Genomic DNA, 13936 nt, shown 5'->3' on the forward strand with positions numbered 1-13936 from the left:
GGCTGAATTGTTTTGTGCCGGATTTCTTCATAGTGCCTACGAAAATGTCGGTTAGGATGCCCGGATTTCTGAGAAGGAGGAAAGTGTTTGTTGAGCATTTCGTTTCTCTTTTTATGAGAAATATGCCCACCTCACTGCGTAAGCGACATAAGAACACATTTCATGGCAGTACGGGTTAATTAATTTTATTACACTTGTTTTTTTTTTTTTTTGAAATATCGAGGGTTGGAATAGCTTAAGTTTAAACTAGCCCAACCCATATGCCCAATCCAAAAACGAAAACGTATTTAATTACACCATATTTAATGCTAATTTAATACGGGTTAGTTAAATTTATTACGCTTGTTTAAAAAAAAAATATCGAGGGTTGGGCTAGCTTAAGAGACTTTGAATTTGCTACCGCTCTGAGTTTTGGGTACAATTGCGGCTGCTTCCTTGCCGAAATGCAGGTCAATGCCATCGACGTAGATGTTCAATATTTGTCACGACCCTGTAGTAAAATAATGTCGCCGAAGGCTTGGTTGATACCCTCCACTCTGCGTGGCTCTTAATCATCTCGTGATTTTTAAAGCATAAAGGCTAGGACGAAACTTAAGTTTGTTGAGCACCTCTCTGTACAGTAACAGGCATGGTAGACCAGATTTTACGGAAGATTACGATAGAGATGAATTTTTGTGTTTAAGCACCGAATACATCGAGCGGGATCATATTTAATTCCTCCGCTGTGGGCTGGAAAAACGGTCCCATGTATGAAAAATGAACATATGCGTTGTTTGTTTTTGCAACATAAATGAAATACCAACATTTGGTTTAACGGCGAGCAATTGTTGATAATGTGTTCAGGTTCCCTCCCATCCATTTGCATTCTCGTGACACATATCGGGTCCACGATCTTTACCATTGTATATAAGTATTTAAAGTACCCTCACCTTACCTTTTAGTGCTTCTTGCCTTAGCATATTTGGTTTCGCTGTGCATATGCGCTTATTTTATATTTTGGGCTCCAGTGACTGTGGAAATGTCGTTTCCTCGTCCTACTCCCAATGTGTTATGCGTAATTTGGAGATAAGAAATTTCATTTCGTTCATGTTCCAAATATCAGAGCTGAGATCAATATATGTATTTGCTTCTCCGCTTGTGCCTTTTTCCTAGTTCGCGGGCCATCTGAGGTTTGTTAAATGAGTCTACGATTTCTAAGACAATTGTAGAGAGCATGGGCGGCCATCATATATGCCCATTTTGCGCTTTGGAAACTATTTCCTATGCCTAAGGTTGCTAGGAGGGCTACTTCTATGTATTACGTGTTTGCGTCCTCAGCGGTTTTTGAGATGTTGTTGTTGTTTTTGAGATGTTGTTGTTGTTGATGTAGAGATAAAGACACCCCCTGATTGTTTTGGATACTGTTGTTGGTTATTGAGGTCCTCTGAAATATTGTGTAGTGCTTGACGGTTCATTAATGTCATATCTCAGATTTTGTTTAAACAATGCCCCATCTTAACACAAACTCGGGAACAAACAGCTGAAGTAGAAGGTTATTTGAAGGTATTTTATTGGACACGAAAACCAAAAAACGGTCACTTGGATAATTTAAGACGACCCGCTCTAATGTGTTTGCTTGGTCGGATTATCAAATTAATATTTAACGAATGAATGAAATCCAATTGAAAATATGCTCAGTAAAGTGTGATTGGAGTGGGTAGCGGTATGTTCTAGGATATACAGCAAATGAAAAGCTATAAAAATATACAGAAAAATGAAATCGGCAGACTAAATCGATTTCCAGACGGAAGTACAACCTATTTTTTGCTGAGTCTAATCGACTTTTGTCCGTTTCTGCAACCAAAAATAAATATCATCGTCAACCTACAACAATTTATGCTTACTCTTAGAAAAATTATTCCCCTGTTTCTCGTCCGCTGGGCTTCTCAACGCTTTATGTGAACATCACTTGAGGGCAGGGATCTGCATTCCATAGCACAGTTGCGGACTCATTGCGCATGGGAAAGGGTAATCACTTTAAAGTTTTACATGCCCATGCTTTGGTGGCAAGTCGTTGCTGAAGATGATCTTTCTTCTTTTCAATATACATAAGTGAGCTCATATCCACAGAAAATTTACGAAATCATGTCTTCGGATTTCTTTTAGTATACAAGGTCATTGCGGTTAAAAAATAATATGGAACCACCGCCCAACCGACACGATGCACATCCGCATGGCGCACGGAACTTCATTTTTGTTTGTAAAGAAAAATCTTAAGGTTTTTAATTATTGAGGGCCCTCACTAGGGTAGGCACCTTGTCGTTGGTGTGAGGGCTTAGCCGAACTCCATAGCGCCCGACTATGAGGCGGAGCTGTTTAGGACTGACATCTACGCCGTTTCGCCCCATAGGAGGGCGGCGGGATGTCGGTGACCAAGAACTGCCAACCTCCTAATCCAGGGTGTAATGCGGACCGTGCCTATTGGACGATTTGCAGCCAGGGGATAAATTCGGCTGTATTCGAACGGAGCCTTCCCGATACCGGGCCACCTCGGCAAGTATTTATGGCCTTACCACAGTAAGGGGCGCTGCTGTGGTGGACGGTTCTTTCCCCATATATAATACTGGACCGCTGAGCCAGCCTTGTCGGACAGGTGGTCGTACGACCAAGATGAACGACTCATTACCTGATTGTAATAAGGACGATGTAAAGAGGAGGGCTGAGTCGCAATCTAAGAACGACAAATACGAATTAAGCGATGCGTCGGACTCGGGGAGCGAGAGTAGTGCTGATTCAATGAACTCCGTGTTGGAGAAGCACACAAATGAAAATGGAGTAGAAGAGTGGGGAAGGCTACGGAGTAGAGGAAGTAAAAGAGTTCTATCGCAGTACCGTGCAGCACTAAGAATTTTACAACGCTTGGGAGCAGTGGTCGACCCAACAGAAGTGGAGATCGAGCGCTTGGAATGGGCCCATGAAGCGGTACAAGTAGGTCGAAGGCAGTTCAAAAGGTTTGCTGCGAGAAACACTCGGTTCTGCAACCGGTACGAGGAGGAAGAAGCGTCGAATGGCAGAATGAAGAGGCAACGTTCGGCGGAAGGTGACAAGCCTGCTTTCAAGAGGCAGAAAGGACCCAGTCCTAGAGCCGCGAGGCAGGGCAGTCGCATAGGCAAGACAAGTAGGCCCAAAGCTGTAAGACAGATGGGCTCCAATAGCGAGGTAGCAACTACCTCGAAAGCTGCGAGTCAGAGGGAAGTTCCAACTACGGAAGTAGGAGATAAGCCAAAGGGAGATAACGCTAAAACAACGGCTTTCTCGGAGGCGCTAAAGGGAGTTAACGCTAAGACTCCGGCTTTGTCGGAGGTGCCAAAGGGAGATAACACTAAGACTCCTGCTTTTCCCGAGAAGATGAGTGATATGGCAAAGCAGTCACTGACTGTGGCGCTGGTTGATCGTGCAGTCCTTTCGGACAAATGACTACTGAAAGGTGGAGATCTGTGGAAAGGGAGCTTATTAGCTTAATGCTTATGATGATGCGGGAACAACCAAGTAAGCCCCTTCCAACCTTTGATTCGGGGGATGGTATAATGGTGTGAAGATGATAGCGTGCGACAACATCGCGAGCTTGCGGTGGCTGGAGGAAGTGGTTACAAACCTCCAAAGGCAAGGCACGAACGCGCGGTTTGAGGTGGTGGATAAAGCGAAAATCCCCACGGTACCAAGAGTTAAGGTATGGATACCATGCGTGATGAAGTCGGAGGATATACTGCGACTTCTGCAGAATCAGAATCCGAACATACCGACACAGGATTGGAAGGTACTTACTGTATCTCGGCCTAACGAGGATGGTCAGTTCTACATCTTCCAAGCAAACAAGCAGGCGGAGAATATTTTGTACACGCAGCATGGCAAAATGTCCTTTGGCACTGGCAAAATTTACATGCGACTCTGGAAAAGAAGTCCCGAGGATAAAAACCCTAACACGCTAGAGATGGGCGAAGTCGAAAAGGACCTCAAAAGCCTAACGGGAAAAAGACAGGTGGAGGTCCCCGACGTCACCACGAACGTGCTAGAAGAGGACCAACCGCTAAATGGTGCTGTGACTCGCACAGAGGAACACGAGAGGCTGAAGGGGGCCTCGATTACTCTAAAGCAAAAGGGAAAGGGGAGGACGAAAACGTCAAGACGAAGGTGCTGGAGGGGAAAACAGCCCAATGGTGCTGCGAGTCATTCAGATAAACCTCCAACACAGTAAAGTGGCGTCGAGCGAACTCCTCCTAACACTTGAGGAGGGTTCGTTTGACGTGGCGCTGATCCAGGAGCCGTGGCTCTCATTGGGAGGAAAGGTTTCTGGACTTAGCGCACGCGGGTTTGGCGTTTACTACGCGCAAACGGAAGGACGGGTACATGGCCCATGCTCCGGAGGTTCCACCGATGGAGTGCAAAAGGCTAGTACAGAAGGAAGGGCACAAAGGGCGGTTGGTCATAGGCGCAGATGCAAATGCGCACCACAATGCGTGGGGAGGAGCAGATACGAACAAGAGAGGCGAATCTTTATTTTGATACATCCTGCAAACCAATTTGCAGATAGCCAACAGGGGAAATGTTCTGGATATTACATTGAGCTCCGAGCGTGATATATCAAGGTATGATTTGATAGTTCTTGATAGACCATCCTTCCTCGACCATGCGTATATCAGCTTAACATCCCCCTAAAGAGGATAGAGAAGGGAGGAACCTTTAGAAACCCTAGGTCAACGAACTGGACTAAATTCCAGAAACATGTAGAAACAAAACTGGGACAACCCAAAGAAGTTGCTAATGTAGAGGAACTAGAGGAGTCGACTGAATTCCTAACAAGGACGCTTATGACTGCGTATAACAAAGCTTGCCCTCTAAGAAGATTCAGAGGAAAAGCAAAGCCACCATGGTGGAAAAAGGAGCTGAGTCTTCTAAGAAGACAGGTAAAAGAAATGTTTAAGCTCGCAAAGACGGCGGAAAGCGAAGCGTGTCGGGACGAGTACAGGGATCTACTGAGGATCTACAAGCGTGAAATTACCAGGGCGAAGAGAAAATCACGGAAAAGTTTCTGCACGGACATACAGTGCTCCAGCGAAACAGCACGGTTGAAAAAAGTCCTAGCAAAGGGAAACATAGTCCAGGGACTAATAAAGAAAGAGAATGGGGAATGGTCACGTAATAGTTGAGGTGCTTCTCGATACACATTTCCCATCGGGAGACGGTTCAGAAGAGCCAGCAGACATCGCTCACACATCGATCACGGAGCTAGTAGTGCCGGGCTTGGTGACCGATACCAAGATCGAGTGGGCAGTGAAGACGTTTTCTAAGTATAAATCGCCGCACCCAGATGGTATATTCCCGGCCAAGCCCTACTTGAGGGCTGGAATGGCTTAAAATAATATTCGATGGGTGCATAAGACTGAATCATGTACCGCACTCTTGGAGAACTGCTCGTGTAGCTTTTCTACCAAAGGCGGGGAATATCGGTCACGTGTATCCCAAAGACTATAGACCCATCAGCTTAACATCATTTCTGCTCAAAACCTTTGAAAGGCTGATACATGTGTACATAAAGTCCAACGTGGATGAAGAGCTGCTCTCCACAACACAGCATGCGTACACCAAAGGCAAGTCGGTAGACACCGCATTGCATAGGGTGGTCATAAGCATAGAGAAATCCCTGGAATATAAGGAGTATGCTCTAGGAGTCTCCTTGGACATTGCCGGGGCTTTCAATAATGTTGCAAAATGGGCGATTATGGATGGTCTTAATTACATTAAAGTACATCCTGCCTTAATCAGATGGATCGGCTGCATGTTAAATTGCAGAAAGATTACATCACAATGGGGATTGTACGAGGCCACGAAATCAGTGGACAGGCGCAAGCCGCAGGGAGGGGTGCTATAACCTCTGCTGTGGACGCTGGTCATCAACCAACTGCTCAGGCAATTAGATGAGGGACCCGTAAAACTTACGGCTTACGCAGATGGCGTTGTGATTTTCATAAGTGGAAAGTGCCTTCCAACGATTAGTTCTTTGATGGCTCGGGCGCTTCGGGATATTCATACCTGGGCATCTAATGTCGGGTTGAAAGTCAATGCGGAGAAGACGGATATGGTCTTGTTTACAAAGAGGTACAAGGTCCCAAATTGGACCAGGCGTAAGTTAGGAGGGGTGACCTTACAGGAGAAACCTTGCACAAAATATCTAGGAATCATCCTAGACAGTAAGCTGTCATGGAAGCTCAACGTGGAGAAGAGCGTCAAGAAGGCCTCAACTGCACTCTATGCATTTAAAAGGATGCTGGGGTGTACGTGGGGCCTATCGCACTCTCTTTCTCAATGGGTTTTTACAGCGATTGTAAGCCCTATTTTATACTATGGAGTTTTTGTTTGGTGGAAGCCACACAAAAAACAAGTAAGGACGGGACTGAAATATATAGTGAACAGATCTACATACCTAAAGGATTTTTAAGATAAATATAAAATAAAAAATAGGTAGGTACTTTGTGTGAGGATGCAAAGTTTCAGGTTTTTTGTGGTCTGCGTGTAAATCTATGACTACGAATCACGTATTTCAACAATATATGACGTAAACGTAACTATTTGATGAAATTTGATGAATTTTGAAGCTTCTATCCGTAAAAAAGGGGCAAAAAAAATACAGTTTATATGGGGTATATAATATATGTACCACCAATCTCTATGATTTTTTCAGACAACAATATATGCTATATACGTAAGCATTTGGTGAAACTTGAAGCTTCTAGCTGTTTAAAATGGGGCAGAAATTGCGCAAAGTTTCTTATCTGAACAATCGGTTGTAAGGGATATATACTATATATACAACCGATCTCTATGATTTTTTCAGACAACAATATATGCTATATACGTAAGCATTTGGTGAAACTTGAAGCTTCTAGCTGTTTAAAATGGGGCAGAAATTGCGCAAAGTTTCTTATCTGAACAATCGGTTGTATGGGATATATACTATATATACAACCGATCTCTATGATTTTTCAGACAACAATATATGCTATATACGTAAGCAGTTGGTGAAACTTGAAGCTTCTAGCTGTTAAAATGGGGCAGAAATTGCGCAAAGTTTCTTATCTGAACAATCGGTTGTATGGGATATATACTATATATACAACCGATCTCTATGATTTTTTCAGACAACAATATATGCTATATACGTAAGCATTTGGTGAAACTTGAAGCTTCTAGCTGTTTAAAATGGGGCAGAAATTGCGCAAAGTTTCTTATCTGAACAATCGGTTGTATGGGATATATACTATATATACAACCGATCTCTATGATTTTTCAGACAACAATATATGCTATATACGTAAGCAGTTGGTGAAACTTGAAGCTTCTAGCTGTTAAAATGGGGCAGAAATTGCGCAAAGTTTCTTATCTGAACAATCGGTTGTATGGGATATATACTATATATACAACCAATCTCTATGATTTTTTCAGACAACAATATATGCTATATACGTAAGCATTTGGTGAAACTTGAAGCTTCTAGCTGTTTAAAATGGGGCAGAAATTGCGCAAAGTTTCTTATCTGAACAATCGGTTGTAAGGGATATATACTATATATACAACCGATCTCTATGATTTTTTCAGGCAACAATATATGCTATATACGTAAGCATTTGGTGAAACTTGAAGCTTCTAGCTGTTTAAAATGGGGCAGAAATTGCGCAAAGTTTCTTATCTGAACAATCGGTTGTATGGGATATATACTATATATACAACCGATCTCTATGATTTTTCAGACAACAATATATGCTATATACGTAAGCAGTTGGTGAAACTTGAAGCTTCTAGCTGTTAAAATGGGGCAGAAATTGCGCAAAGTTTCTTATCTGAACAATCGGTTGTATGGGATATATACTATATATACAACCGATCTCTATGATTTTTTCAGACAACAATATATGCTATATACGTAAGCATTTGGTGAAACTTGAAGCTTCTAGCTGTTTAAAATGGGGCAGAAATTGCGCAAAGTTTCTTATCTGAACAATCGGTTGTATGGGATATATACTATATATATAACCGATCTCTATGATTTTTCAGACAACAATATATGCTATATACGTAAGCATTTGGTGAAATTTGAAGCTTCTAGCTGTTAAAATGGGCAGAAATTGCGCAAAGTTTCTTATCTGAACAATCGGTTGTATGGGATATATACTATATATATAACCGATCTCTATGATTTTTTCAGACAACAATATATGCTATATACGTAAGCATTTGGTGAAACTTGAAGCTTCTAGCTGTTTAAAGTGGGGCAGAAATTGCGCAAAGTTTCTTATCTGAACAATCGGTTGTATGAGATATATTATGTATACCACCGATGTCAATGATCTTTTCAGACATCAATATATGCTATACACGTAAGCATTTGATGAAATTTGAAGCTTCTAGCTGTTAAAATGGGGCCGAAATCGCAAAAAAAAATATATATGTACTATATATACCATCATATATATATTATATATATCACCGATCTCTATTATTTTTTGACACAACAATATATACTATATACGTAAGCAATCGGTGAAATTTGAAGCTTCTTGCTGTTAAAATGGGCAGAAATTGCGCAAAGTTTCTTATCTGAACAATCGGTTGTATGGGATATATACTATATATACAACCGATCTCTATGATTTTTTCAGACAACAATATATGCTATATACGTAAGCATTTGGTGAAACTTGAAGCTTCTAGCTGTTAAAATGGGGCAGAAATTGCGCAAAGTTTCTTATCTGAACAATCGGTTGTATGGGATATATACTATATATACAACCGATCTCTATGATTTTTTCAGACAACAATATATGCTATATACGTAAGCATTTGGTGAAACTTGAAGCTTCTAGCTGTTTAAAATGGGGCAGAAATTGCGCAAAGTTTCTTATCTGAACAATCGGTTGTATGGGATATATACTATATATACAACCGATCTCTATGATTTTTCAGACAACAATATATGCTATATACGTAAGCAGTTGGTGAAACTTGAAGCTTCTAGCTGTTAAAATGGGGCAGAAATTGCGCAAAGTTTCTTATCTGAACAATCGGTTGTATGGGATATATACTATATATACAACCGATCTCTATGATTTTTCAGACAACTTGAAAGCTTCTGAAACTTGAAGCTTCTAGCTGTTAAAATGGGGCAGAAATTGCGCAAAGTTTCTTATCTGAACAATCGGTTGTATGGGATATATACTATATATACAACCGATCTCTATGATTTTTCAGACAACAATATATGCTATATACGTAAGCATTTGGTGAAATTTGAAGCTTCTAGCTGTTAAAATGGGCAGAAATTGCGCAAAGTTTCTTATCTGAACAATCGGTTGTATGGGATATATACTATATATACAACCGATCTCTATGATTTTTTCAGACAACAATATATGCTATATACGTAAGCATTTGGTGAAACTTGAAGCTTCTAGCTGTTAAAATGGGGCAGAAATTGCGCAAAGTTTCTTATCTGAACAATCGGTTGTATGGGATATATACTATATATACAACCGATCTCTATGATTTTTTCAGACAACAATATATGCTATATACGTAAGCATTTGGTGAAATTTGAAGCTTCTAGCTGTTAAAATGGGCAGAAATTGCGCAAAGTTTCTTATCTGAACAATCGGTTGTATGGGATATATACTATATATACAACCGATCTCTATGATTTTTTCAGACAACAATATATGCTATATACGTAAGCATTTGGTGAAACTTGAAGCTTCTAGCTGTTTAAAATGGGGCAGAAATTGCGCAAAGTTTCTTATCTGAACAATCGGTTGTAAGGGATATATACTATATATACAACCGATCTCTATGATTTTTTCAGACAACAATATATGCTATATACGTAAGCATTTGATGAAACTTGAAGCTTCTAGCTGTTTAAAATGGGGCAGAAATTGGGCAAAGTTTCTTATCTGAACAATCGGTTGTATGGGATATATACTATATATACAACCGATCTCTATGATTTTTCAGACAACAATATATGCTATATACGTAAGCAGTTGGTGAAACTTGAAGCTTCTAGCTGTTAAAATGGGGCAGAAATTGCGCAAAGTTTCTTATCTGAACAATCGGTTGTATGGGATATATACTATATATACAACCGATCTCTATGATTTTTCAGACAACAATATATGCTATATACGTAAGCATTTGGTGAAATTTGAAGCTTCTAGCTGTTAAAATGGGCAGAAATTGCGCAAAGTTTCTTATCTGAACAATCGGTTGTATGGGATATATACTATATATACAACCGATCTCTATGATTTTTTCAGACAACAATATATGCTATATACGTAAGCATTTGGTGAAACTTGAAGCTTCTAGCTGTTAAAATGGGGTAGAAATTGCGAAAAGTTTCTTATCTGAACAATCCGTTGTATGAGATATATACTATATATACAACCGATCTCTATGATTTTTTCAGACAACAATATATGCTATATACGTAAGTATTCGGTGAAATTTGAAGCTTCTTGCTGTTAAAATGGGGCTAAAATTTGCGAAAATATATACATATATACTATATATATATACTATATATACCACCATATATACTATATATACCACCGATCTTTATGATTTTTTCAGACAAAAATATATGCTATATACGTAAGCATTCGTTGAAATTTGAAGCCTCTAGCGCTTAAAATAGGGCAGTAAATACGAAAAGTTCCTTATCTGAACAATCGGTTGTGGGGGATATATACTATATATACGACCGATGTCATCAATTTTTTCAGGCAACAATATGTGCAATATACGAAAGAATATGGTGAAGTTTGAAGCTTCAATCTGTTAAATTGGGTAAGATATTACAAAAATCCTCTTTTTCTGAAAAATCGGTTGTATGGAGGATATATGCTATAGTGGTCCGATCCGGTCGGTTCCTACAAACGTGTAATCGGACACCCAAATACACCTGCTCACCAAATTTTATCAAGATATCTCAAAAATTGAAGGACTAGTTTGCGTACAAACAGACAGACGGACAGACGGACATGGCTGAATCAACTCGGCTCTTCAACCTGATTATTTCGGTATACTTAATGGTGGGTCTATCTATTTTCCTTTAAGGACTTACAATTTTCGGTTTCGTGACGAAATTAATATACCATTTCATTTTCATGAAAGGTATAACAATATACCTCAAAAAATTAGAGGGGGTATGCAGACTATCGATGCTTAGCATTACGGGAGCCCTGAATACAACCCTGGCGGCTGCACTGTATGCCATTCTGCACATTCCACCTGTAGACCTGGTAGCAAACTACAAAGCATTAACGACCGCAACCAGGCTCGGTGCTTCGGGGCAGCTTGAGCGCCGATCATATGGCCATAGTAGTATAGCGTCATCAATCACAAGACGAACAGACTACCTGATTCCCTATCTGCGCTTCGAGGGAGATCTTAAGGCCACAATAGAGGTGGACGGTTGGCGGAGGGTGCGCAAATGGCGGACGAGGCGATGCATGGGTACACCGATGGTTTCCAAATGCGCTGATCCGGAAATAAGCAGATCCTACAGGCTGCGGGAATACTGTAGCGTTTTCAAAGCGGAAATATTAGCCGTAACCAAAGCAGTAGAAACCCTGGAAGATAATAGCTTAAGCTGCAACCGTGTTAACTTTTATATTGACAGTCAAGCAGCAATTAAGGCAACAATCTCGCATAGCACAGCATCTAAATGCGTTTAGAGTGTAAACAGTCTCTGGAGAGAATCGGGACAGGGAGAAGCTTACATCTATATTGGGTCCCAGGGCATATGGGAATAGATGGGAATGAAAAAGCGGACGAACTAGCTAAAAGGGCGCATCCCTAGAAGCTTGCTCCGTAGACGTCCCAATTAGACTGAGCGAGATTAAGCGAAGGCGAGAGGTGCACATGATCGACCACGCGGGAAAGGTGTGGGTTGAAGCGCGGGGCTGTAAAGTGTCGAAGATTATGTGTAGGTCTTACAACCTTAGACTAACAAAGTTGCTTCTATTATTAAAAAGAGAGCACTGTAGACTCATGACGGGTATTCTGACTGGACACTGCCTTCTGGCGTCACATGCCTTTAAATTAGGGTTGGTCAGTGATAGCAGATATAGGAAATGCGGGTTGGAGGAGGAAACGATCGAGCACGTTCTGTGCTCGTGCCCTGCACTTGCAAGGCTAAGACTCCAGCTATTAGGAGTGATACAGCTGTTAGATCTAGAAGCAGCAAGTGGGTTAAGTCCTAGGAAGCTTCTAGTACTTGCCAAGAGGACCGAGTTATTTTATAACATAGGTCCTGGTTTTTGATAGGGTTTTTCAGGTTGGGCGTTAAAACAAACTTCTGGTCACACTGCGGACTCAATCAGTCTATGTGAGGTCCTCATGGACCGGCCAGTTCAACCTAACCTACCCTAATTATTGAGGGAAGAAAAAAAAGATTGTTTAATGCTAAAATCCGATTCCGAACTATCAATTGCGCTGGAGCGACAGTTTTGACCTTGACACACACTGAGGAAGGGCATACTTGTTTTAAAATTGGTTCTACATTGTTTCAAGAAAGGAGGTTTAAAATATCTAGTTAGCCGAGAAGAAACATTAAAGTTATTTCCACTTAGTAGAAACGGTATAGAGACCGAACCCTTCACTAGTGAAACTTAAAAATGACTCCAATTATCTATCTATGACTGGCAAAGCTACGAATATTAAACAGTTTTAGCCGGATTAGCATAAAGGGGTAGATTATACAAGGAATCTCATTTAAAATCTTTTAGGGCAAAAAGTAAAAACTGTTTTTGAATTGATTTCCGCCCTAGCAGGAAATTGTTTCGCTGTACCAATAAATTTCTATTTGGAAACATTTTCTGATGTTTATAGCGCCTGAAAGAATTTTTGTAAGAGTCAATTAACTGATAGATTTTATGAAGTTCATCGAACAAATGTCTTGAGCAACAACGAAATTGATGGTTGAACGTCGCGAAATCGAATGGAAAATCGATTCACTTAAAAGGATCTTAACGACGCATGTTGTAAAGAGATTCTGTGGAGGGTGTGAATTTAAAAGAGATCAATAAAGCTTTGAAAAAGGTTAAGAAAAATGTTCAAATTTTGCTCCAAAAAGTTTCCAAAGTTTATTTAAAAATTTCAAAAACTACTCCAAATTCAAAGGATTGATATTATGCTCATTAAGTATTCTGAAAAAACTCATTTCTGAGGAAAGAAGTGTGAAAAATTGCCATTTTACAGCACTATATTTTTCTTTAATTTTGATTGTTTTGGAATCCGGCAACCACAAACAAATTTCTAATTTTATACTGTAACGAATTTACTGCAAATCCTCTTATTTGCAACCTTCTGCTAAGTTCGAATCACTAAACTGTTGAATAAATAACTCCAATATTTAATAATACAAAATGGCCTTTATTAAAGTACTTCACAATAAATAACTCTACTATTGCGCGACAGATAGCGTGCTTAATTGAAACTACTTCTCGCCTCTCGCCTCGTGTTTGTGCATCTCTTCTCCACTGCGTGTACGTACATAGGTGTAGACAAAATGATTAAATTATTGATGTGCATTCACGTCACTGCTTAGCATCGGCATAGAGATGGCAGTACCCCTTAGTGTTGCTAACATTCGTAACAATAGGTATTTACACAGACCCCAAATGCTTACTTCCAAATAAGTAATTTGAGAGCGTCTACATTGGCCTTATTCGCATATCGTTTAATCTTTCCTTCAAGGACACCAAACCACAGCAAGAAAATACAAAAAATATCACATATACAAATCAGTTTCTGGTAAAATTTTCAGTTTGGCTTAAAAAAAAAACTAGTGAAACCTGCTATTTATAACTAAAATGCGTTGTTTAACCATTCGTGTTCTTCTCCG

The 13936-nt window shown here is 40.2% G+C and overlaps 1 protein-coding gene across 4 annotated transcripts in view; it reads right to left on the minus strand.

Annotated features, from left to right (window-relative positions):
• Ir93a (Ionotropic receptor 93a) overlaps positions 1–13936 on the minus strand; it is a 194756-nt gene that overhangs the window by 42762 nt on the left and 138058 nt on the right. The window lies entirely within an intron of this gene.

Source organism: Eurosta solidaginis, chromosome 1 (genome assembly GCF_040869045.1).
Source record: "Eurosta solidaginis isolate ZX-2024a chromosome 1, ASM4086904v1, whole genome shotgun sequence".
Classification (NCBI taxonomy): domain Eukaryota; kingdom Metazoa; phylum Arthropoda; class Insecta; order Diptera; family Tephritidae; genus Eurosta; species Eurosta solidaginis.